This window comes from Cannabis sativa, chromosome 1 (genome assembly GCF_029168945.1).
Source record: "Cannabis sativa cultivar Pink pepper isolate KNU-18-1 chromosome 1, ASM2916894v1, whole genome shotgun sequence".
Lineage (NCBI taxonomy): Eukaryota > Viridiplantae > Streptophyta > Magnoliopsida > Rosales > Cannabaceae > Cannabis > Cannabis sativa.
Genome location: NC_083601.1, coordinates 66,483,427 through 66,510,224, shown reverse-complemented (window position 1 = coordinate 66,510,224; position 26,798 = coordinate 66,483,427). Strand labels below are relative to the sequence as shown.

The window sequence follows — 26,798 nt, the reverse complement described above, 5'->3', positions numbered from 1 at the left end:
TGAGCCCGAATGTCCTTCTTCTTCAAGTTTGATCCTTCACAGTCTTCCAATCTATGATTGAGTTACTGCTTGCTGTGTGTGGGCACTTACTCTTTCACTAGGGTCGAAATTTATGAAGAGAGAAAAGTGGAGAGGGTTTCGGCCAGGTATAGAAACTAGGGAAGGCTCTATTTTTCTGAAGAGAGAAATTTCTGTCAGACAACTTATGAAAACTTGTGATTTGACTGAGCCATCACTTTCTATTTATAGGCAACTACTAGGTTTAGGTTAGGAATTATTTGGCATTAAAATAATGAAAAAAATCAATTTGAAACTCCACAAATAGTGGCCGGCCATGGTGTGTTAGTGGGCCCCACTTGATTTTGCAGTTTTAACAAATTTTATTTCTATTTTCTCAAAAACGCCAATTTTTCAAATTCTAACCTTTTAAATGCCAAAACTAATTATTTAATACTAAAATAGATTATTAAATAATATTGTCATTTAATTTAATTATTAACTAGACATATAAAGTCCATTAATAAATAAATAAACCTAGAATCTCTTTTCTTTACAATTTCACCCCTGCTTAGTGAAAATTCATAAAATTAGACATAGTCTAACTTTAGAATTATAATTGATCAATCACGAATCAATTAATGAGTCTTACAAGCAGAATGTTCTCAACTAGAATGGGGACCATGGATCTATATGCTGAGCTTCCAATAAGTGAACCAAATTTACCAAGTAAATTCCTACTTATTAATTCTTCGTTGAATCCACTCTTAGAACTTAGAATTGCACTCTCAGACTTATATAGAGCATATTATATGTTCCACAATATCAATATGCTATCTCATTTAACCATTGTTATAATCTTATTGTGATTTAAAGATCCTCTATATAGATGATCTACATCGAGATGGGATTTCTTTACCGTTCTTACCCCTCAATGTATTTTGCCCCTTAAAACACTTAGCTACCTGTAAATGGTGTTTAGTGATCTAATGATTAGTCAGTTAAACAAGAGCTCATCCATTTACTTCTATTTGCTAAGCTCGAAGGGAATCATCACTTGACTTCTATACACCAGTAGAAGCTATAGATTCCATATTTATGTTCAGCACTCCCACTCAATCATACTATCATGTTCCCAAAATATACGTATCACCCTGACCCAAAAGTAGGCTTAACTAATAAATCAAAGAACATGAATAGCACTCCTGAGTTGAGCCTAAGCATATCAGGATTTAGATTCTTTTAATCTTAAGATCAACTACTGATATTGACTTGGAAAAATATATATATAACGGTAGGTTTGTAATATCTTAACTTAGTTGCAATATCGGTCCAGTCCAAAGTATACTCCATACATTCGAAACTAGTATACTTTACTAATGTCCTGGAAAGAACATAACACTTACTCCAAGTGTAAGTACACATCATCGCTGATTATCACATTAGTGTAAATCCAATAACACTGATGAAACAGGGACCAAGTCTTTTGATTCATATGATCACAATCACATTCCACTGTGTTGGCGATACTGTAATTGTGATTAAACATATGATCTGGATTTAATAGATTCTGTCTGTAAAAGTAATAAACATATTAAACCACTAGCATGTAAAATTCATGCAAACATCAATCACTTCAAATTTCTTATATTGATAACTAATCAGATTGTAAAGAGTTTTATTTAGGGCATAAAATCCAACAGATATAAGATGTAAAAGATTGTTCTGATTAATTATATTTATAATAGAAGTACATAATTCTAAATTCACTATAAAAGGATGAAAGCAGAAAGCATTTAAGGTCACATACGTACGAATTGAACAATGAAACTCCAATTCAATTAATTCTATATTATTCATCAGCAAATACTTCAATTTTCAATTCAATAAAAAAATGGGAGCAAGTGGTTTTCGTTTGTTGAATATGGTGAGGCCTATCCTTCTATTTTTACTCGAAGTTCAAAGCGCGAACAGAAAGGTACACTCAGAGAGAAAGTATTGTACAGTGTTTTAGCATTGTTCATATTTTTGGTACGCAGCCAATTACCATTGTATGGTATTCAATCCATAACCGCCACAGATTCATTCTATTGGATGCGTATAATTCTTGTGAGCAGCCGTGGCACTGTTATGGAACTCGGGATAACACCGATCCTAACATCAGGCTTTGTAATGCAAGTGCTTGTTGGCTCAAAAATCATTCGAGTTGACAACAATATTCCCGAGGATCGAGCTCTTCTGTATGTTTACTCTAACTAACTCGAGTCTGTTTGATATTATTTTCTGTTTTATTTTTTATAAATAAGTAACCTTACATGAAAGAAACATCGTAACACAAAAGTAGAGAAATAATGTAACATTAACATTCTAACTTACATAAAATTCTAATATTTGTTGTTTTTTTGTAGAAACGGAGCACAAAAATTACTGAGTATGTTGATAGCGATTGGTGAAGTTGTTGCTTATGCTTGCTTGGGAATGTATGGAAGTGTTGATCAAATTGGAATTGGAGATTCCATCCTTATTATTCTTCAACTCTTCTTTGCTTCCATTATTGTCATATCCCTAGATGAGCTTCTATAAAAGGGTTATGGCTTAGGCTCAACTATTTCACTTTTCATCACAACAAACATTTGGTAAGTACTAATTAGTCTTTCTTATTTTATAGCCATTTTATTAATGATTCAATTAATGATTGGATAATGTCATTTGATTTTTTAGTGAGAATATAATATGGAAGGCGTTTAGCCCAGTCACTATTAGCAGTAGTGGTCATGGAGTTGAGTTTGAAGGCGCTGTTATAGCTCTTTTCCATCATTTATTAACCCGAACAGACAAAGCTGGCGCTCTTCGCGAAGCATATTTTAGGCGAAATTTGCCTAATGTCACGAATTTGCTCTCAACTGTCATGATTTTCCTCGTTGTTGTCTACTTTCAAGGGTTTCGTGTTCTTTTTCACGTGAGATCGAAGAATGCTCATGGACAACAAGACTCGTATCCTATCAAATTGTTTTACACCTCCAACATGCCTATTATACTTCAATCTGCACTTGTTTCCAACATTTACTTTATCTCCCAGGTATGTGTGATCTGGATATTTTTTTTTTGTCATAATCATTTTTTTCGATTAAAAAGTTTAAAAGAGCACCATTAAAATTTAGAGGGATTACGACAAAAGTGTTTTAATATTTGTAATTGTTACACATGACCCTAATTAAAAAGAATGATTGCAAAAGTATTTATCTTACAATTTTGTTGTAGTCGTATTATTTTTTGGTTGTTAAGTGCCTATTAAGCCTGTTAAGTGTCAGCTCAGAAACAGGTGGCGATATATTTCTTTAGCTTATTTAATATGTGGTTCTATAATATATCGCCACATGTTTCTAGCTAACCCATGGCCAAAAAAAGGGTACGACCGCAATAAAATCGCAAGATAAAATATTTTTGTCGCTACTTTTTTACTTAAGGTCATATGTGTAACAATTGTAAAGATTTACGAAATTTTACCGCAAATATCTCAAGTTTTAATATCTAAAAGAAACGAACACCTAATACATTTTAACACACAAAAATATTAGCCAAAGCTAACAACTAATACACCATTTTTATTGATATATTAAACACTATTTTCTTGCTTTACCAATCTTACATTTTCTTATTATTCTCTATATGCGTATATACAGTTGCTCTACAAAAGATTTAATGGAAATTTTCTAGTAAATCTTTTGGGAATTTGGAAAGAATCTGAACAATATTCATGTAGTGGTGAGTATGTCCCTGTTGGTGGATTAGCTTATTATATCACCAAACCTTCAAGGTAACTAATTATCATTTTCTCTATTATTTCATTTTCAACAATCTCTCAATATTAATTTATTTAGGGATATTGGCGGCTAAACCACCTGAACTTTACGGTTTGTAACACTTAACCACAAAAATCGAATTTTTGGCGGCTAAACTACCTAAACTCTGGTTCCGTTTTGCTCTGCACACCTCTGTCCAAAAATCACAGTTAAGTGCCACGGTGGACGGTCCACGTGTACGCACTTGTACACGTGGAAAATTTTTAGTGGTCCACGTAATTTTAATTTTAAAAAATAATTATAAATATTTAAAAAAAATAAAAAAAACAATTTATAAAAATTTAAAAAAAAATCTTTTTTTTCTTTCTCTCTTTCTTTCTCTTTCTTCTCGAATCCAGAACCCCTTCTTCTTCTTCTTCTGCCATTACTACAATCAAAACCCCAAAATCCCTAAAACCACCACTGAAACCACCATCACCACTGAAACCCTAACATAGCACACCCTCAACGGACAGATTCGAGACGTCCCCCATGTTGGGTTTTGTGCCCTAAATAAAACTCATTTTAATATAATCAGATTTACTTATTAATAAAGATCAGAAATAACATTTTATGTTGCATGGTTCACATGATTATATATATAATGTATGAATTCTATTTAAGTCCAGAACATATAAATTTGTTAATGATTATAGTGTTGTCAGCACAGTGGAATATAATCTTAATTATATGTTCAAAAGTTTATTCCCTGATTTGCCAGTTCACTGGATTTAGACTGACATGATAATCAGCGATAGGTATTCTTACACCTTGGATAAGTGTTATGTCCTTTCCAGGGCATTGGCAAAGTTTACCAGCATCGGATGTATTAAGTATACATTGGAAAGGAGCGATATTGAACTTTGATTAGATATATTAAAATTTACCGTAATATCTATTCAATTCAATATCACCTGTTAAATCCTAGATCAAATGATCTTAATCCTGATATGGTTAGGTTTGATCTCAAGAGTATTATACATGTTCTTTGATTTGTTAGTTAAGCCTACTTTTGGGTCAGAGTGATACGTACATTTTGGGAATATGATAGTATAATTGAGTGGGAGCGCTAACATAAATATGGAGTCTATAACTTCTATAGGAATTTAGAAGTGAAACGATGATATCCTTCGAGCTTGGCTAAACAGAGATATATGGTTGAGATCTCATTTCACTTCGCTGAAATATCATTTATACGGAGCTAAGTGTTTTAAGGATAAAATACATTGAAGGTGTAACAGTAATTTAGTTCTTATTCAATGTAGATCATCTATTAGAGGATCATTAATCAAATTAGGATTATAACAATGGATAACTAATAGCGTACCTATATCGTGGAACATATAGAGCGTTCTATATGACTGAGAGTGCAATTCCAAGTTCTAAGTGTGGATTTAATAAGGAATTAATAAGTTAGGGAATTTACTTGGTAAATTCGGTTCGACTTATTGGAAGCTCGGTTATATAGGCCCATGGTCTCCATTCTAGTTGAGACCATACTGCTTGTAAGACTCGGTTAATTGATTTTAATTAATCAATTATAATTCTAAAGTTAGACTATGTCTAGTTTATGAATTTTCACTAAGCAAGAGTGAAATTGTAAAGAAAAGAGATTCTGTAATAACCAAAATATTTGGTTATTATTATGTTAGTCTTAATATCTCGATGTGGAAATAATGGTTTCATAGAAAATAGTATTTTCTTGTAAGATATAAATATTTTTGAATAGGGCTTATAAAATTAATGGATGATTTAATTAATAATCAGTTGTATCTAAGTACCTAAATAATATATATAGATAATTATACATTATTATTATTCTAATTATTGTAATTAGTAATGTTATTATTATTAGTATGGCTAGTCATATACGTGTGAGTGCTTTATTGAATTAGAAATAAGTTATTTACACTTAGGCATATTGTTGTGATATGTATGGAGAGAAGTTGACTGATTCCACTTAAACTACATGTAGATTTATATATGTTTATTGTGTGCTGTGCTTGGATCACTCTCATTACAATCAAGGCTAGAACTCCACATTCGAGGTAAGGAAATTAAGTAGAAAAACATAAGTTTTCTGTATGTAATGACATTCATAGAAGGAGTGGGAATAGTAAAAGAGAAGTTAACTAAGGTCTTCTGCCTGACTCTTTATTGTTTGTTATTTAATGTACTTTATAATATATATTTAAATAATATATTTATAAGATTCATGTTATTTTGTATGTTTACAGTATTAGAGCATGGCCATTGCTAAGGATATATATTTAAATAATATGTTTATAAGATTCATGTTATTTAAGTATGTATGTAAATAGTGTGTTTATAAGATTCACATTATTTAGTTATGATTGTTTTGTTATTTAAATAATGTATAGTAGTTTGCCATTATTTAAATTAAATAGATTATAGTTTATGTGACATGGTTTGACCGAGAAGATAATGGTTAAATACTTGACTGTTGGGTCTATATGGTAGATAGGGGGCCATTTAGTAGTGGGTACGATTTTACTGAACCCAGCCCTCCGCCATTTAGTCCAATAGCTCGAGTTTATTTGCCAAAATTAGACTCGGGCGTAATCATTATTATGTGATTTAGCTTAGAACCTAGTTATTAGTGACTAGTGATATGATTAAGTTTATGTTTTGCTATATGCCTAAATATGTGCATGTGCATTTTAATTAAGTTTTGTTTTTTTTATTTATGTGACTACCTGACACACATTTCCTTACTGAGTTTAGTAGCTCACCCTTATCAAATTACCATGTGCAGACCAAGGTAACTGAAAGTTTAGAAAGCCGGTGGCGAGTGAAACTTTGGACGCTTGTGTGTGTGAACTCGCTGAGGGCCATATAACTGTAGGCGGTCTAGGGCGCTCTCTTTATTTATTTACGTTATTAAACTTATGTCGCAATTATTTTAGTTATTAATTATTATGTTTTTTTTTACGAAAACTGGCCAGTTGTGAACATTTTCAAGTATTAAATAAAAATGCGACATTATAATTTTTCGCGTTTAACGCTTGTAAATAAAATTAATATTTTAATAAAAGTACGGGCGTTACAAATTCTAGGTTTTATTTGTTAATTAAGAGAATTTATATGTCTAATTAATAGATATATTAAATGACAATATTATTTAATAATTAATTTTTAGTTACTAAATAATTAGAATTGGCATTTAAATGGTTGAATTAGAAAGTTGGAATTTTTGAGAAAATGGGATTGAGAAATGACAAAATGGCAAAATTGCAAAGTGAGGCCCATTATCCACTAATATGGCCGGCTACTTTGTATAGGGTTTACCATTTATATTTTCATTATTTTAATGCCATATAATTTTAACCTAAACCTAGATGGCTTTCTATAAATAGAAAGTGATGACTTCAGGAAACTATGAACATGCATCTTATTCTTTTTCAGAGAAAAACCTGAGCCATAGCCGCCACCCTCTTCTTCTCTTTTCTTCTCTTCAATTTTGAAATACCCTAGTGATAGAGTAGTACCCACACACATCAAGTGGTATCTCAATCATAGTGTGGAAGATTGTGTAGAATCCAATCAAGAAGGAGAATCAGCATCAAAGAAGAAGAGAAAGAGATCCAGGTTTAGATTTTGATTATGTTCTTCTACAGAAAGGAATCAAGGGCTAGAGATCTGAATGGAAGGAGTCATTATATTCCGCTCCACCCAATGTAAGGTTTCCTAAACTTTATATGTGTTTATTTCATTGTTTTAGAATTTATATTAGGATGTTAATGAAGCATACATGGTAGTATCTAGATCCTGGTAAAATATTTCCAACAACTGGCACCAGAGCCATGGTAATGATTTACTTTTATGAAATATGAATTAAAACGATGTTATGTGTGATTTGGATGGTTTCATGTGGTTTGATGAATATATGTGTTGTACAGAATTTTTTCCATGAAAAATATTTTTTTTCTGTTTTTGAAAATATTTTATTTGGATTCCTTGTGAAAAATTAAGCAATTTTTGTTTTTTACGGAACTAAATTCCGATAAAAAACGAAGAAGTTATGAATTTTGGAAAATTGGGTGCCATGGATGTCGAGTGGGTGCATCAATCGCACCAGGCACTCGGACAACCTGGGTTACGCGCGCGAGCACCCTGCAGATCCGCCCAGACGATCCTGCCAGCGCCGAGACGAGCCGCACATGGGACCCTGTTGTCCCTCACCTCCGCGCGCGCAAAGGGACGTGCAGCCTCCTGGGCAGCCTACACTCCAAACCCAATTTTCATGGGATTTTTCCCAAAATTCTATTTTTTTTTTCAATTTTCAAACCCCAAATTTAAAATAAAATATTATTTTTAAATATATATTTGAACTTAAATATCATATTTCAAATTAATAATATTTATCTTTAATAATTATTATTAATTTTGATATTTTGAGGTTTAAATTTAAAAATTGATTATTTTAATTTTTTAAATTATGGTCAGATTTAAAAATTTGTTAATTTTTTTAATATTAATATATATTTTAATTATAAGATTAGATATTTTGATATTTAACATAATTTCAATTAAAAAATAACTTTATCTTTTTATTTGAAGTATGATATTAAAATTATCTTATATGACAAATTAAATAATTAATAAATTTGAAATTAACCTAGATATTTTTATAGATATTTTAACCATAATTTTTTCAAATTCAAAAAAAAAAATTGTTATTCTGTTAAATATTTAATTATTTATAAATTATAAGTTTAAAATGATATTTTACTATTTTATATCATTTTACATATTGAAATTTTATAAATTATATTTTAAATATTTAAATAACTTAGATATTTTTGTAGATATTTGAATAATGCTTAATTTGAGATATTTTGACATATAATTATAGTAATTATTATTTATTTATTATTTTATTCCTAAAATAATAATTATCTAACCAAATCTATTTTAAAATTGGTTTCTTTTATTATTTTAATTTTATTAAATTATAAGATTTGGAAGTTGTATTCAAGATTCTTTTTCAAATCATTGATCTTATTTGATATTTAATTTAATTTGATAAATATAATTCAAATAAACCTAGATATTTTAAAATTAGTTTTTCATTTTTTTTTTAATTTTAAATTTTGAGATTTTTAAGGTTTGTTTTAACAACCCTAAATTTTTTAAAATTTAGTTGGTTAGTTTAAGAATAATAATTTAATTATATTAATATCTTATTTCACATTTGTTACATGGACAATGTTTGTTTAATTTTATATTGTTTATTCAAAACTCTTTTAACAAACCTATTATTTATTTGATCTAAATTGCTATGATTAACTTGTTGACAGATCCAATGATCTAATTTTAATCATAGTACTATTGTCAATAGATCTTATGAATAATTTGTAACAGGTAAATTTTATACTTCTTTCATCGGTGTAAACCTAGTAACATGATAGGGCCCATCCAAATCATTTGACCTATGTGAGCCTATATGTTTGCTATTGGGCTTAGATGCATATAGGAAGCCCATTTAAGTTTTACTAAGTTAATGGACTAGGTTGCTAAAATAAAATTTGACATAAGTAATTTTATTTAGGCCCAATTAGATTAGGGCTTATTCAATGAATAACAATTGTTTATTTAAAGGTTAAATTCTTCTCTTTTGGGCCTTGTGTAAGAGATGGAGGCCAATAGATGTGGGTACGACATACTGAACCCAGCTCCCCCTCACATGAACTACCCAAATTGTGAAGGCCCATTTGCCTTATTTACATAATTGTATTATGTTAATTATATTAGTCTAACCTAATTAAAATTGAATTAGCAACATAACTAACTTTTAAAATATATGAAATTTTTTTTCATTTAATATTTTAAAGTTAATTTTAGAAAAACACTTAATTAATGATATATATTCTAGATAGTTATTTCTAGTACTAATTATATTTTCTAATATTTAGTTAGGAAAATATCATAGATTGTGAAATTAATTGTTTAATAATTAATTTTGGTACAATCTAACTTAAGTATATTTTTCCTAGTATTAAACTAGAATTAATAATTAAGTCTCCTCTATACTTAATTATTTATTTCTTGAATTTAATACATTTAATTAAATTGAAAATTTAGATATTTAAGTTGATTTTCATCATGATACTTAAATATTATTATTTTCATGTTATTTAATTAAAAATTGAAATTATTTTAAGTTTGGAATCTTATTTCAGAATAACTTAAATTTGAATAATTTTCAAAATATATTTTATTTTATTTTATTAATCTTTTTCCCACAATTTCGAAATTACATTTCTTAAATGCAGAAATTTCGAATTTTATTTGAAAAATAGATTAAAGTTGAAAATTATTTATTTTAATTTTGGACCAACTTAAATCAATGATTTTTTCATTTAATGATTAATTAAAATAAATAAACTAAAATATATTATTATTAGAAAATGAATTAATTAGTCAATGAAAGTCTAGATAGTTATTATCTGTTATGCTTGAAGTATTTTTCTAGTGTATTTAATTAAATAGAAAATTAATATTTAAGTTGATTTTCATCATGATACTTAAACATTTGAAATTTTTCTTAAATATTTAATTAAATAGGAAAATTATATTTTTGCTGAAAATTAATTTTTATTAATTAATTTTGGGCCAACATAAAATTAGAATAATTTTTCCAGAATTTATTTTTATTTTATTTTAAAGTATTTTTCGAAAGTAGTATTCTTATATACTTCAATTTTTCGAAATGCAATATATATTTATAGAAAATTAAATTTGAGTTGTAAATTAATTTAAATTAATTTTGAAACAACTTAAATTAAATAATTTTTTTAATATTTATTGGAAATTATCACTAAGATGGAAATAATTCACGTTATCTTCATATCCATCTAAGTATAATTTATAAATATATATCAGTTAAATAAATATATATTTAAAATAAATAGATTAAAATAGATAATAGAAGAAAATACACTTTAAATAATGAGCTTTATTATTAGGACATTCGATCTCCATTGTTGTTCTACATAGTTCTTGTTTTAGTGAGTAATCCTCCCTAATGGAAGAACGTTCATTAGCAATTTAACGCCGTAGAATCTCGAAAGATAATATTATTTGTAAGTGTTTTACATTAGTATTGATCACCCTAATGGTGGCGACTGTATTTGACTTACAAAAGTATGAAACAATGGTGGAAGCTCATAAGATAGAATAGCCTTGACTCTCGCCTAAACGGGACAACGCTGGTTTCCAATCTTGATCGAATAAAAGGTTGGTAGAATGTTTATCATTTTAGATGAGCTGACAACTCTATTCAATGGATGGTATCACTGACTCTCGCCTAAACGGGACTCTGATATCAGTTTGTTGAGGACCTTGGAAATTATTTAGGATTGTATGTTTTAGTATTTTCACTTGTCACTCCTACTTGTTATATGTTTAATAATTTCTGAATTGTGTATGGATTTATATAGAACTTTCCTCAGACTGAATAAGTACCTTTCCTGCTTCTTTAACATCCAGTCTCTCTCTGGTAGACTAAGAGACTTCAGATAGGTTCTTACACTTCTTTAAAATCACTACTCCACCCCCAGAGTAATATCTTATCAGCAGACTTTCTGGCACAAAGGAAAGTCTTGAAATCTGATGTGGTGTAGTCTAAGAGTTTTAAACACACCCTTATCGACTAACATATAGTTCCTCTTCTTAATCTTAAGATTTACTTGATTGTCTTCCAATGTTCCTCTCCTGCATTAATCTGATACCTACTCATTACTCCCACTCAACAGTAGGTGTCTGGTCTTAGGCATACAAAAGCATATCTGAGACCTCTCACTGTTGATTTAAGAAATTCTTTCATGGCTTTATCTCTTCTGGAATAGTTGAGACTTTTCCTTAGATAAATAAAATCTATGTCTAGAAGTTGTGAAGCTTCTATAGATTTCCATTAAAAAGAAAATGCTTCATCATCTTACCGAAGTAAGCTGCTTGCACTAGAGTAAGTAATTAACTAGGTATACCATGAGCCATAGGTTTAGATTTACTGAGAACAGGAAGTTTTGTTAAGTCCATTGAATAGACTTATAAACGAAAATTTCCTTTCATGTCCTTGTAATAGAAAACTTTAGGTTACTCCATGTGAATGGATTAAACCATAGTTCTCTTGGCTTTTCTTCTTAGTTTCTTATTTTGACAATCCATTACTTGTTTAAACTTACAATGGATTTTAATCACTAGTGTCTTCCAAGTCATAAGAACAGCGAGTTCCTTGAAACCCTCCCACTACGACAAGGTACCGTGAATTATTACTAAGAAAACTACATGGTATTGACCTCTTCGGTTGTGTCAAAACAACAGAGGCAGTGGGATCATCTTGTAAAGAATAAGATGATAGAACACTTTTGGAATCAAGAAAAAATATCTCATTTATTTGCTACTTTATTTTCAGACTTAGTCATTTTCTTAGAAAATTAGTATTTGTTTAAACAAACACTTTCTTATCTATTGACTATGGGATGTTCCACCCCTAATCACTTAGAATAGCTAACAAACATGCAAACCATGGTTAACAGTTCTAGCTTTTCTTAAGATTTCGATTAGGTCATCCATGAATCTAGTAATAGTTTACACTAAGTACCCAACCGTTGCATCATTCTGAAATTGTATTACCATAGAAGGACTTAGCCAACGACTAGTAACTATGCAACCCGAATTTCTTGGAAGGTAAGTTTGGATATAATTCAAAATCAACTTAATGATCTTTGAACTGCATATCTACTAACTATTTCTCCACCCATATCAGTTCGCAAGATCTTTAACCACTTACTTTAATGGTTTTTCACCATTGTTAGAAATTCATGAAATTTTTCAAACATTTCAAATTTCTTTTGCATAAGGTAAAATCTAGAATGATTATTTTAAGAATACAAAGAAAAATTCATATCCACCCCTGTATGTACATTGATCTGCGAATGATATGTTATCCTTCGAGCTTGGCTAAACAGAGATAAATGGTTGAGATCTCATTTCACTTCGCTGAAATACCATTTATACGGAGCTAAGTATTTTAAGGATAAAATACATTGAAGGTGTAACGATAATTTAGTTCCTATTCATTGTAGATCATCTATTAGAGGGTCAGTGATCGAATTAGGATTATAACAATGGATAACTAATAGCGTATCTATATCGTGGAATATATAGAGCTTTCTATATGACTGAGAGTGCAATTCCAAGTTCTAAGTGTGGATTCAATAAGGAATTAATAAGTTAGGGAATTTATTTGGTAAATTCGGTTCGGCTTATTGGAAGCTCGGTTATATAGGTCCATGGTCCTCATACTAGTTGAGACCATACTGCTTGTAAGACTCAGTTAATTTATTTTAATTAATTAATTATAATTCTAAAGTTAGACTATGTCTAGTTTATGAATTTTCACTAAGCAAGAGCGAAATTGTAAAGAAAAGAGATTCTAGGTTTTATTTGTTAATTAAGAGACTTTATATGTCTAATTAATAAATATATTAAATGACAATATTATATAATAATTAATTTTTAGTTATTAAATAATTAGAATTGACATTTAAATGGTTGAATTGAAAAATTGACATTTTTGAGAAAATGGGATTGAGAAATGAAAAAATGGCAAAATTGTAAAGTGAGGCCCATTATCCACTAATATGGCCGGACACTTTGTATAGGGGTTACCATTTATATTTTCATTATTTTAATGCCATATAATTCTAACCTAAACCTAGATGGCTTTCTATAAATAGAAAGTGATGGCTTCAGGAAACTATGAACATGCATCTTATTCTTTTTCAGAAAAATCTGAGCCATAGCCGCCACCCTCTTCTTCTCTTTTCTTCTCTTCAATTTCGAAATACCCTAGTGATAGAGTAGTACCCACACACATCAAGTGGTATCTCAATCATAGTGTGGAAGATTGTGTAGAATCCAATCAAGAAGGAGAATCAACATCAAAGAAGAAGAGAAAGAGATCCAGGTTCAGATCTTGATTATGTTCTCCTACAGAAACGAATCAAGGGCTAGAGATCTGAATGGAAGGAGTCATTATATTCCGCTGCACCCAATGTAAGGTTTCCTAAACTTCATATGTGTTTATTTCATTGTTTTAGAATTCATATTAGGATGTTAATGAAATATACATGGTAGTAAATCTAGATCCTGGTAAAATATTTCCAACACCCCAATCAGTAGCCATGCCGATGAAACATCTCCTTACCACCATAGCTCGCCGCTCACACAACCGAACCCTTCCCGTTCAGACCTTGCTCACACAAGCGCTTCGAACCGCATCCACCTCACCCACGATCGCCTCATCGCAGTCTTCGGTTCCGACGCCACCGGCTCCAGATGTCATGATCTATGACTTCCTCACTGAGGCAGTCAAATCTAAGCTCCAGCAACTCGTCAAATCCAAGCTCCAGGCCTTCGAAAAACTTGATCCCCAATTTTCACCTCATATGCCTCTGCTTGACCCTACACAAACTCTTTCACCTGTTAAGACAAAAAAAAAAGGCGCAGAAAACAGTTCACAACCACAAGATCTATTACAAATTGACTACAAACTATATGTACAGAGAGAGAGAGCTGACCTTTGAAACATCTTGTCCTCTTTCCATAGTGAACATGATAGTGCTGAGATCAATGCCCATCAACTTGGCTTCAATAGCTCTAGTTTTCAGAACCATTGTCCATTTTTTTTTTTAATTTTTATAAAGAGAAAGAAAAAGAAAAAGAGAAAGAGAAAAAAAAAAGATTTTTTTTAATTTTTTTTAAATATTAAAATTACGTGGACCTCTAAAAATTTGTCACGTGTACAAGTGCATACACGTGGACAGTCCACCGTGGCACTTAACTGTGATTTTTGGACGGTCAGAGCAAAACGGAACCAGGATTTAGGTAGTTTAGCCGCCAAAAATTCGGTTTTTGTGGTTAAGTGTTACAAACCGTAAAGTTCAGGTGGTTTAGCCGCCATTATCTCTTTTATTTAATTACTTTCTTCCAAATATATATACTAATAGTTAAAAGAATTCAATTCATTTGTGCAGTTTTATAGCAGCCAATCCAATCCATGCATCATTCTATATTGTGTTCATATTATCTATTTGTGCAATTCTCTCCAAATTATGGATTCAAGTTTCAGGATCAACTGCTAGAGATGTTGCTAAACAACTCAAGGTATAATGACAAAAATATCCTCATCGGTTAAAATTACGAAATTACCCTTCTAAGAAAGCGTGTACTACAATAGTGTTATAAAATGTGTGTTTTACATATCATTCTTTTGTTGGCTTTAATTGTAGGAACAACAAATGATAATGCCTGGACATCACGAATCGAACTTGCGAAAGGAGCTTAACCGTTACATTCCTACCGCTGCAGCATTCGATGGCATGTGCATCGGTGGTTTGACAGTGTTAGCTAATTTAATGGGAGCTATTGGTTCTGGAACGGGAATTTTGCTCGCCGTGACAACTATTTACCAATATTTTGTGACATCCAAGAAGGAGAGAGCTAGTGAGCTTGGCTTCTTTGGATTCTAAATTCAAGCAAAAGCTGTAAAAATCATGAGATATTTTACTTAACACCATAGGCTATAGTTTTGTAGGATAGTTTAAATTTTTTACTTTCAATGTTTAAATTCCCAAGTTCATTCTTTTTAGATATTAAGTACATACACTGTTTGACAACTTTATACTTTTTTACCAATTAATTTTCCAATATTTTATACAGTTAAAATAAATTTGACTATTTTTTTTGTTATGTTAATATATAAAAGTAATATGAAATAAATAAAATCGATATGCAGTTTTATTTCCAACTGTGAAAACAACTTTTTAGGTAAGATAATAGTTTGGAGTAGAAAAAGAATCATAATAGGTTCTAACTTCTAACTGATGAAGAAGGCCAAAATTAGAGTAGAAATTCTATATTAAATCGGGGTAAATTAACACTTATCAGGAATGAAAAATAAAATAGGAATTGTAGTACTCGAACGCTAAAATCAAGTAAATAAAAAAACCGAAAGTAATAAAAACTTTAACTAAGTAAAGTCACACAAGGTTTTAATGATATTTATTACCCTTTTTGTGGTGACTATTCTACGAGAAGAACTACCATTTGGCCAAGCTTTATTAATTTTTAACAGTGATAAAGCACAGAGGTAATTACAAGAAGTTCACAACCAACTCATTTTAGATAGATGTGATCAAATATACACACCCTCTTAACAACTTCTTACTAAATGTTCTTCTAAGTACTCCCTTAGATCGTCATTTAAGAAGGTAAAACACAAAGCCTTATATAGGCATCTAAATGAGTGAGTTTAATTTATTTTTTTTCATGATCGTATATATTATAGTTATTTAAGATTATCTGAAATTTTTTTAAAGAAAAATTCACATAGTTTATAATTCGGAAAATAAGGTTTGAATATTTTATTACATGCACGACTGCTTTTTCTTATACGCACAGTAAGTAACTATTTAGACCTTATTTTCGGTACTGTAAAATATTCAGAATTTTTAAAAATTTATAAGTAGTTCTAAATAGCTATAACATATATGATTATGGGAAAAAAATTAAATTCAAAATTTTTTCTAAATACCAAAAGAAATCTACAAAAATATCTCTTAAACTTTTTAAGGAGGTGTCCTACAGAATTCCAAAACCATGTACATGATTACTTATATAAATGAATCTTAGCTATAGCTTTGGAATGATCAGATAAAACCATATTCATGATTACATTCACTATAATATATGTATATGTTTTGTTTGAATTAGTCTTTTCCATTTAAAGTCAAAGTTTTATAAACGCATACACTTGTTATTTTATCAAACAATATATCTACATATTAACATGTCATAACTGTCTGTTGGTGTAGAAAGTTTTATATTGGCTAGAAATGAAAAAGATCTTGAGTATACAAGAATGGACATTATTTCTATTCAAATGAGACCTTTTAGAAAAGTGCCCAAAAATAAATACGTGAGTGCTTAGGCTTGTTTTACTAGATTGTCTGGTATACCTAATTTTAATTTTTAATATGAAAAATTTGGTAGACAAATGACTGTTGGGTTTTGTGCCCTAAATAAAACTCTTTACAATCTGATTAATAATCAATATAAGAAATTTGAAGTGATTTATGTTTGCATGAATTTTACATGCTAATGGTTTAATATGTTTGTTACATTTACACACAAAATCAGTTAAGTCCAGATCATATGTTTATTCACAATTACAGTATCGTCAACACAGTGGAATGTGATTGTGATCATATGAATCAAAAGACTAAGTCCCTGTTTCATCAGTGTTTTGGATTTACACTAATGTGATAATCAGCGATGATGTGTACTTACACTTGGAGTAAGTGTTATGTTCTTTCCAGGACATTGGTAAAGTATACTAGTTTCGAATGTATGGAGTATACATTGGACTGGACCGATATTGCAACTTAGTTAAGATATTATAAACTTACCGTTATATCTTTCCAAGTCAATATTAGTAGTTGATCTTAAGATTAAAAGAATCTAAATCCTGATATGTTTGGGCTCAACTTAGGAGTACTATTCATGTTCTTAGATTTTATTAGTTAAGCCTACTTTTGGGTCACGGGAATACGTATATTTTGGGAACATGATAGTATGATTGAGTGGGAGTGCTGAACATAAATATGAAATCTATAGCTTCTACTGGTGTATAGAAGTCAAGTGATGATTCCCTTCGAGCTTAGCTAAATAGAAGTAAATGGATGAGCTCTTGTTTAAGTGACTAATTCTTAGATCACTAAACATCATTTACAGGTAGCTAAGTGTTTTAAGGGGCAAAATACATTCAGGGGTGAGAACGGTAAAATTATCCCATCTCGATGTAAATCATCTATATAGAGGATCTTTGATCACAATAAGATTATAACAATTGTTAAATGAGATAGCATATCTATATCGTGGAACATATAATATGCTCTATATAAGTCTGAGAGTGCAATTCTAAGTTCTAAGAGTGGATTTAACGAAGAATTAATAAATAGGAATTTACTTAGTAAATTCGGTTCATTTATTGGAAGCTCAGCATATAGATCCATGGTCCCCATTCTAGTTGAGACTATACTGCTTGTAAGACTCAATAATTGATTTGTGATTAATCAATTATAATTCTAAAGTTAGACTATGTCTGATTTGTGAATTTTCACTAAGCAGGGGCGAAATTGTAAAGAAAAGAGATTCTAGGTTTATTTATTTATTAATAGACGTTATATGTCTAATTAATAATTAAATTAAATGACAATATTATTTAATAATCTATTTTAGTTATTAAATAATTAGTTTTGGCATTTAAATAGTTAGAATTGAAAAATTGGCGTTTTTGAGAAAATAGAAATAAAATTTGTGAAAACTGCAAAAACCAAGTGGCGCCCATTACACACCATGGCCGGCCACTTAAAGTGGTTTTTCAAATTGATATTTTCATTATTTTAATGCCAATTAATTCCTAACCTAAACCCAGTAGTTGCCTATAAATAGAAAGTGATGGCTCAGTCAAAATAATAACTTTGAATAACCTTTTCTGTCAGAAAATTTTCTCTTCAGAAAAACTGAGCCTTCCCTTTCTCCTCTATAGCCGAAATCCCCTTTCTCTGTTTCTCTTCTAAATTTTGAAGCTTAGTGATAGAGTAAGTGCCCAGACACAGCAAGTGGTAACTCAATCATAGATTGGAAGACTGTGAAGGATCACACACAAAGAGAAGGACATTCGGGCTCAGATCTTGATAATACTCTGTGACAGAAAGGATACAAGGGTTAGAGATCTGAGTGGAAGGACACATTAATTCCGCTGCATAAATGTAAGGTTTTCTTAACTTTATATGTGTTTATTTATCGTTTTAGAAAGTTCATATTTAGGGTGTTAAACAACATACTTGTGAGTAGATCTAAGATCCTAGTAAAATAAATTTCAAAACTGGCCTCAGAGCCATGGTAATTGATTTGCTTGCAAGAAATTTGGACTTTAAAATGATTGCTAGTTATTTGGATGGTTTCATGTTGTATTGAGTGTTGTATGATGATTGATTGATGTTTGTGAATTTTCGTGAAAAATAATTAAAATTCTGTTTCTGGAATTATTTTTATTGGATAGTATGGAAAAAATTAAGCAATTTATTTTTTTAATAGAACGCAATTTCGATTTAATTTGAATTAGTTATGATTTTTTGAAATTTCGGGAAAAATCAGGGTCGTGCAACAGGGCCACGCGCGCGGACAGCACGCATTCAGACAAGCTGCTCGAACGAGTGCCTGTCTGAACCGCCCATCTGCGCGCGGAAATCATGCAGCCTCCACTTGCGCCATGTTTCCTCGCCCATGCAACCCTTAGAGTGCGCACGGACAGTATGCTCAGCATACTGTCCGTACAGCTTGCATTTTTTTTTTTTTCGTTTTTCTTCGATTTTTCATGCTATTTCATGGATTTAACTTCCGATTTTTTGTGTAGTTTTGTATTTAGACATTTACTATTCCTATTTCAATTCTAAATATCATAATTAAATTAATTAATATTCTTTTTTAATTTAATTCATGATATTAGTGTAATTTGAATTTGAAAATAGTAAATATCTATCTTTTTGCTTAATTATCTATCTTATTTTTAAATTTGATTATATCTTATCTTATTTTTAAATTTAAGGTCAGATATTAAATTTTTTAAATTTAATATTTTTTTAAAATAATTTGACCTTATTTAAATTTAAAATAAGATAACTATAATCATGATATTTTAAATAGATGTAAGATATTTTGCTAACTTTTAAATTTTGTTATTTTATTTATTTAAATCAAATCATAAAATTTGAAAAAGATATTTATTTATCTTTTTTAATTTTTTTATTTAATTTTTTATTTATAAAATAACATTTAATTTTTAAAAGTATTTAGCAAATTTTTGAAATGATATTTAGGTTAGTTGAAACCTAATTTTTAAAAATTGTAGGTTTAATTTTAAATATTTTATTATTAATTTCAAAAATATTTATATATTATATTAAATTTTTCGAAAATTAATTTTTTTTATTATTTAATTATTTTTCGAAATTTATTTATTTAAAATTAAATAAATCCTACATCCAACTATCCAGCTAACCTTGTTGCAGAAGTATGTGTTTTAGCTTGTTTGTAAGTTTTATAAAAACCTATTATTGCTTGATTGCAAATAGCCATGGTTAACTTGTTGACAGATCCAATGATCTGATTTTAACTCATGGCTCCCATGGTCAAGTAAATAATTTGTAACAGGTAAATTTTACAATCTTCTTTCATCTGTGTATGACCTAGCAACAAGATAGGATCCATCCAAATGTGTGCCTGTGTGAGCCTATATGTTTATTTTATTATATAGATGCATATAGGTTGTTGCTAAATAAATTGTCACACCATGATAGATTTTATTTAGGTCCATTTAGTTTTTGGACCTATTCAATTAATAACAGTTATTTATTTTAAGGTTAAATTCCTCTCTTTTGGCCCTTGTGTGAGAGTTGGGGGCCAATAGAAGTAGGTACGACATACTGAACCCAGCTCCCCCTCACATGAACTACCCCAATTGTGAAGGCCCATTTGCCTGATTTGAATAACTGTGCGAGGTTAATTAAATTAGTTTAACCTAATAAAATTAATTAGCAACATAATTAACTTTTAAAATATATGAAATTTATTTTCATTTTAATATTTTAAAGTTAATTTTAAGAAAAACACTTTTAGTTTTAGATATTATTTCTAGACAAACTATTTGGGGGTGTTTGGAATGGGTAAATGCTAACAAGGCAATGGTAATGTGAAACATTACCTTGTTTGTTTTGAGTCTTTAGCCTTGGAATGTTATTGATCCCTTAGTATTATAACTACCCTTGAGGAGGGTAATGTTGATACTATTGGGTTTTATGCCCTAAATAAAACTCATTTCAATATAATCAGATTTACTTATTAATATAGATCAGATTTAACATTTAATGTTGCATGGTTCACATGATTTATTTCATGATTATGTGTACATAATGTATGAATTCATCTGAAACCCTTTTCACATACTTGATCCTATTTATTGTGCTGTCAACTCATTGGAAAGTAAACATGACTATGTGAATAAAGATTCCTAGATTTATCAGACATAGGGTTTTACTGATATGATAATCTACAACAAGAGTTTACTTGCATTTGGAGAAATGCTATGTTCTTTCCAGAGCATTGGTTAAAGTAAAGCTCAGGTTGGATGCATGGAGTATGCATCGGAAGGGACCGATATTGAACTTTGACTTAGATTTATTAAACTTACCGTAATATCTATTCAAGTCAATATCACCTAGTTGATCCTAGATCAAATGTTCTTAATCCTGTTATGATTAGGCTCAATCTTGAAAGGTTATTCGTGTTCTTTGATTTGTTAGTTAAGCCTACTTTTAGGTCAGGGTGATACGTACATTTTGGGAACACGGTAGTGCAATTGAGTGGGAGCGCTAGCATAAACATGGAATCTATAGCTTCTATCTGGCGAATAGTAAGCAAAGGATGATCTCCTTCGAGCTTGACCAAACGAACATAAATGGTGGAGTACTCATTTCACATAAGTTGAAATATCATTTATACGGGGTCAAGTATTTTAAGGATAAAATACATTGTAGGGTGTAACGGTAATCTAATCCCTTTACAGTGTAGATCATTCATATAGAGGATCATTGATCAAATTAGGATTATAACAATGGATAACTAATGATGCATCTATATGGTGGAACATATAGAGCATTCTATATACTGAGAGTGCAATTCTAAGTTCTATGCGTGGATTCAACGAAGAATTAATAAGTTAGTGAATTTTAGTGCTAAATTCTTGATCTACTTATTGGAAGCTCGGTTATATAGACCCATGGTCCCCGCACTAGTTGAGATAATATTGCTTGTAAGACTCATGTAATTGGTTTTGATTAATCAATTATAATTCTCAAATTATACTATGTCTATTTGTGAAATTTTCACTAAGTAAGGGCAAAATTGTAAAGAAAGAGTTTTAGGGGCATATTTGTTAATTATGATACTTTGTATGGTTCAATTAATAAATATGATAAATGACAATATTATTTAATAATTATTTATAGTTATTAAATAGTTAGAATTGGTATTTAAATGGTTGAATTAGAAAATTGGCATTTTTGAGAAAATCAAATGCAGAAAAGGTAAAACTGCAAAATTGCAAAAAGTGAGGCCCAAATCCACTAAGCATGGCCGGCCACTTTTGTAGGCAATTTAAACTGATATTTTCATTATTTTAATGCCAAATAATTCAAACCTAACCCTAGTGGAATGCTATAAATAGATAGTGAAGGCTTCAGGAAAATTACACTTTTCTTCTGACACTTCTGATTCAGAGAAAAACCTGAGCCTTCTCTCTCCCTATCTGGCCGACCACTCCCTCTCTCTTTCTTTCCTCTTAAATTTCGAAATTCTTAGTGTATGAGTAGTGCCCACACACAGCAAGTGATACCTCAACCATAGTGAGGAAGATCGTGAAGAAAGACTTTCAGCAAGAAGGAGTTTCAGCATCAAAGATTCAGAGAAAGAGATCCAGGTTCAGATATTGATAATGCTCTGCTACAGAAAGAAATCAAGGGCTAGATATCTGAACGGAAGGAGTCATATTATTCCGCTGCACCCAATGTAAGGTTTCCTAAACTTTATGTGTTTATTTCATCGTTTTAGAAAGTTCATATTTAGGGTGTTAATCAACATACTTGTAAGTAGATCTAAGATCCTGGTAAAATAATTTCCAACAGATACTTTAAAAAAGGGTAGGATTGAATCATTACCTTCTATTATATTAATTTGAATAGAATTTTTAAATTAATAAAGAAATTTAAATACCAATAATATTATCATTTATTATAAATAAAATATTACGGTATATATTTAGTTTGTGATATCAGTTTTTTTAACTGAGTTATTTTTATATTATTAGCAATAATACATGTATATTCATGATACATAAAATTTATGCGGATAGTGTACACATAAATAAAAATAAATAATATAGTGATAAAATATATAGACATATTCATTTTAATTAATAGAAATACAATAAAATTTAATAGGGATTTTTTCATTTTTACACTTCAAAATATTTTTTTTTTTTGTATTTTTACAAAATTCTACAAAGAAACCTCTATTGCAACTAACGCTAAAACCTAAATTGCAACAAAAAATCGTATAAAACCCATATTGCAACTAGCGTTGCAACCACTTTAGAAACCCAAACCGTAAATTTGAAAAAAAAAGTTAAAAAAATCAGTATATGAGGTAATTCTCCAATTTAATATTTACTAATTAATAAATGAATTTTTTTAATAAATAATTATTTTATTTTTATATATAATTAACATTAAATAAATATATAAAAAAATATTTTATTTTAATTTTTTAAAATAATATATAAGATTCATGTACTCAACCCAACAGTTTAATTTAATTAACATGAATATGATTACATATTACCCTACACAATCAAACACAATTTACACATTTCCCTATAATCATATTCTCCTTCATAATATTCCCTATAATCAAATTATTTTGAACACCTCGTACCAAACGTCCCCTTTGTATTTTTCTTGTATTTAATTAAATAAATAATTTTAACTAACTACATTCTTTCTGGAGCTTATTTAATTAAATATTCCTATTTGAGTTATAAATTAGTTATTTTAACTGATTTTTCATATTTAACTTAAATTTGAATATTTTATTTAAATTTAAAATTAAGTTGAAGAATTCTAGGCATTAGTTATTAAAGATTCTTAAGATATTTTTTAAGTTAGTTTTAAACTTAAAATGGAATATTTTTCAAATTAAGTGGTTACAACTTAATTATTGATATTTAATTAAATCTAAATTTATAAATATTTAAGTTCTAGATTTTTTTTCTAACAACTTAAATTAGATACTTTTTCAAATTTTTGTTGAAAAGATATTTAGTCAAATAAGATATTTTCTAGATAGTTATTTCTAGACTACTTATTATTTCTAATATTCAATAGGAAAATATTATACATTGTGAAATTAATTATTTAAATAATTAATTTTGGTACAATTTATTTTAAGTATATTTTTTCCTAGTATTAAACTAGAAATTAATAATTAAGCCTTCTCTACACTTAATTATTTATTTCTTGAATTTAATACATTTAATTAAATTGAAAAATTAAATATCTAAGTTGATTTTCATCATGATACTTAAATATTTATTTTTCATGACACTTAATTAAATAGAAAATTAGTTTTTTAGGTTGAAATTTAATTTTTCAACTTAAAATTTAAATAATTTTCAAAATATATTTTTTTCTTTATTTTATTAATCAATTTTGAAATTTCATTTTAATTATGCAAGATGATTTTGAATTTATCTTGAAAAATAGATTAAGTTGTAAATTAATTATTTATTTTAATTAATTCTTGGACCAACTTAAATCAATGATTTTTTCATTTATTGATTAATTTAAAATAAATAAATTAAAATATATTATTAAAAATTGAATTAATTAGTCAAAGATAAATCTAGATAGGTGATATTTTTGCTTGAAGTATTTTTTCTAAGTATTTATTATTTAGTATTTCGAAAACAAAGTTTTATACTTTCTTTTTCAAAATACAATAAACATATTCTCATGAAAATTTATTTTAAGTTGTAAATTAATTTAAATTAATACAACTTAATTAATTTTCTCAATATTTATATATCAAAATTACTACTAAGATGGAAATAATTCATTTTATTTCAATCACCATCTAAGTATAATTTTATAAATATTAAATTAAAATTCTAATTTAGAATTTTTTAATTCTAAATTCGTATTTAATGAATATATTTTATTAAAATAATAAAGAAAATATATTTTAAAGAATGAGCTTTATTATTATTAAGATATTCGATCTCCATTGTTGGTTTTAAATCGCGTTTGTTTTAGTGAGTAATCCTCCCTAATGGAGGAACGTTCATTAGTAATTTTGCACCGTTTAATCTCGAAAGATAAGTAGCTTTGTAAGTGTTTTATATGGTATGGATCACCCTAATGGTGGCGACCATATTTGACTTGCAAAATATGAAACAATGGTAGAAGCTCACAAGATAGAATAGCCTTGACTCTCGCCTAAACGAGAAACGCTGGATTCCAATCTTGATCGAATAAAAGGTTGCTAGAATGTTTAACATTTTAGATGAGCTGACAACTCTATTCAATGGATGGTAGCTTTGACTCTCGCCTAAACGGGACACTGATATCAGTTTGTTGAAAAACCTTGGAAATTATTTAGGATTGTATTTTTTAGTATTTTCTCTTATCATTCCTACATGCTATTGCTTATAATTTCTGAATTGGATTTTGTGTTAAACCATTATTGATTTCTATTTATTATTTTGTAGTATCCTGTATAACCATGATGAATTCCATGTTATCACTGTTGACCGAAAATAAGCTAAATGGATCTAACTTTCCAAAATGGAATGAGAACATTAATATTGCTCTCATTGGAGAAAGTGCCTTGTTTGTGTTAATTGAGCCATCTCCAGAAGTGCCGGGGGACAATGCATCCAAAGCTGTGAAAGAAAAGTATGAGCGTTGGCAGAAAGCAAATGACAAAGCTCTATACTTTATGCTTTCCAGCATGGTTGACACCCTTAAAACTCGATTTTCTAAAACTGAAAAGGCTGCTTAAGTAATGACGAAGTTAACTGAGCTATTCGGTATGGCATCTCTTCAGTCTCGCTTTGACGCGACTAAGAAGTACATCAATGCGCGGATGGAACCCCATCAAAACGTGCGTGATCATGTTCTCCTCATGGCAAGTTATTTCCAAGAAGCCCAAGATCATGGTGCTGAAATGGATCATACTACTCAAGTAAGCCTTATATTGAATAGTCTGACTCCAGCATTTCTGCCCTATACATCAAATTATGTCATGAATAAAAAGGACATAGACTTTCATGACTTAGTCAGTGACCTTCAGACATATGAAAATTTGATTGGAGGACCCAAGAAGAAAGGGAGTAAGCCTCAAAATTCTGGGAATGGTAATGGGACGGTCAAACCGGAAGCAAATGTTGCCTCTGCTTCTAAACCCAAATCGAAGAAGATGTGGAAAAACACGAAGAAGCGTGCCAAAGCCATGAAAAACAAAAAGGTTGCAGCTTCTAGTGATACACTCAAAGGAAAGTGTTTCTACTGCAATGAGAAAGGTCATTGGAAACCCCAATGTCCTAAACTTCTTGCAAAGAAACAATGTATATCTTTCTATAAACTTTAAGAGTTTTAGTGAATTATTATCCAATTGGATTTATGATTCTGGACTAACTTTGTTTATTTGTTTCTTCTTCTTATAGGCCAAGCTACTTGAACTCAGATGTTATCTTCATGAGTTGGATCGGAAAGCTGGACAAAGGGTGAAGATCGTCCAAGTTGGAGATGAAGCTCATTTATCTATTTTTGAATTAATTGTTTTAGTTTAAAGACAATTTGGATTTCGAATTTTAGTTAGGGATTTTTATCCCTATTTTTTCTCATATTGTTGCAATACATTTTTTTTTATTATTATTAATAAAGTTTATTTTATTTTCTATTCAAACAAATTGCAATTTATGAGATTGAGCTTCATTTACTTTATCTTAAACAACAATTACCACATTATATTTATATGTTTATATGTGTAAGTGTTTTTATTATTGATGCAAATTCTATAATATTTACAACTCTTCATAGAGTTATATTAAATAAACACTAGAAACTATTTCTATGTTTATTAATAATTGTTAATTCTAATACAATTATTAAGAATTTGTTTAATAAAAATATCTTTTGATCTAATAGGGGTGGAGAAAAGTTAAGAAAACTATGCAGTTCAACGATCTTTTAT

At 29.4% G+C, this 26,798-nt stretch overlaps 1 pseudogene; it reads left to right on the top strand.

The window, feature by feature from the left end:
• Positions 1-1,891: 1,891 nt before the first annotated feature.
• On the top strand, positions 1,892-15,467 carry LOC115706880 (uncharacterized; annotated as a pseudogene).
• Positions 15,468-26,798: the final 11,331 nt, after the last annotated feature.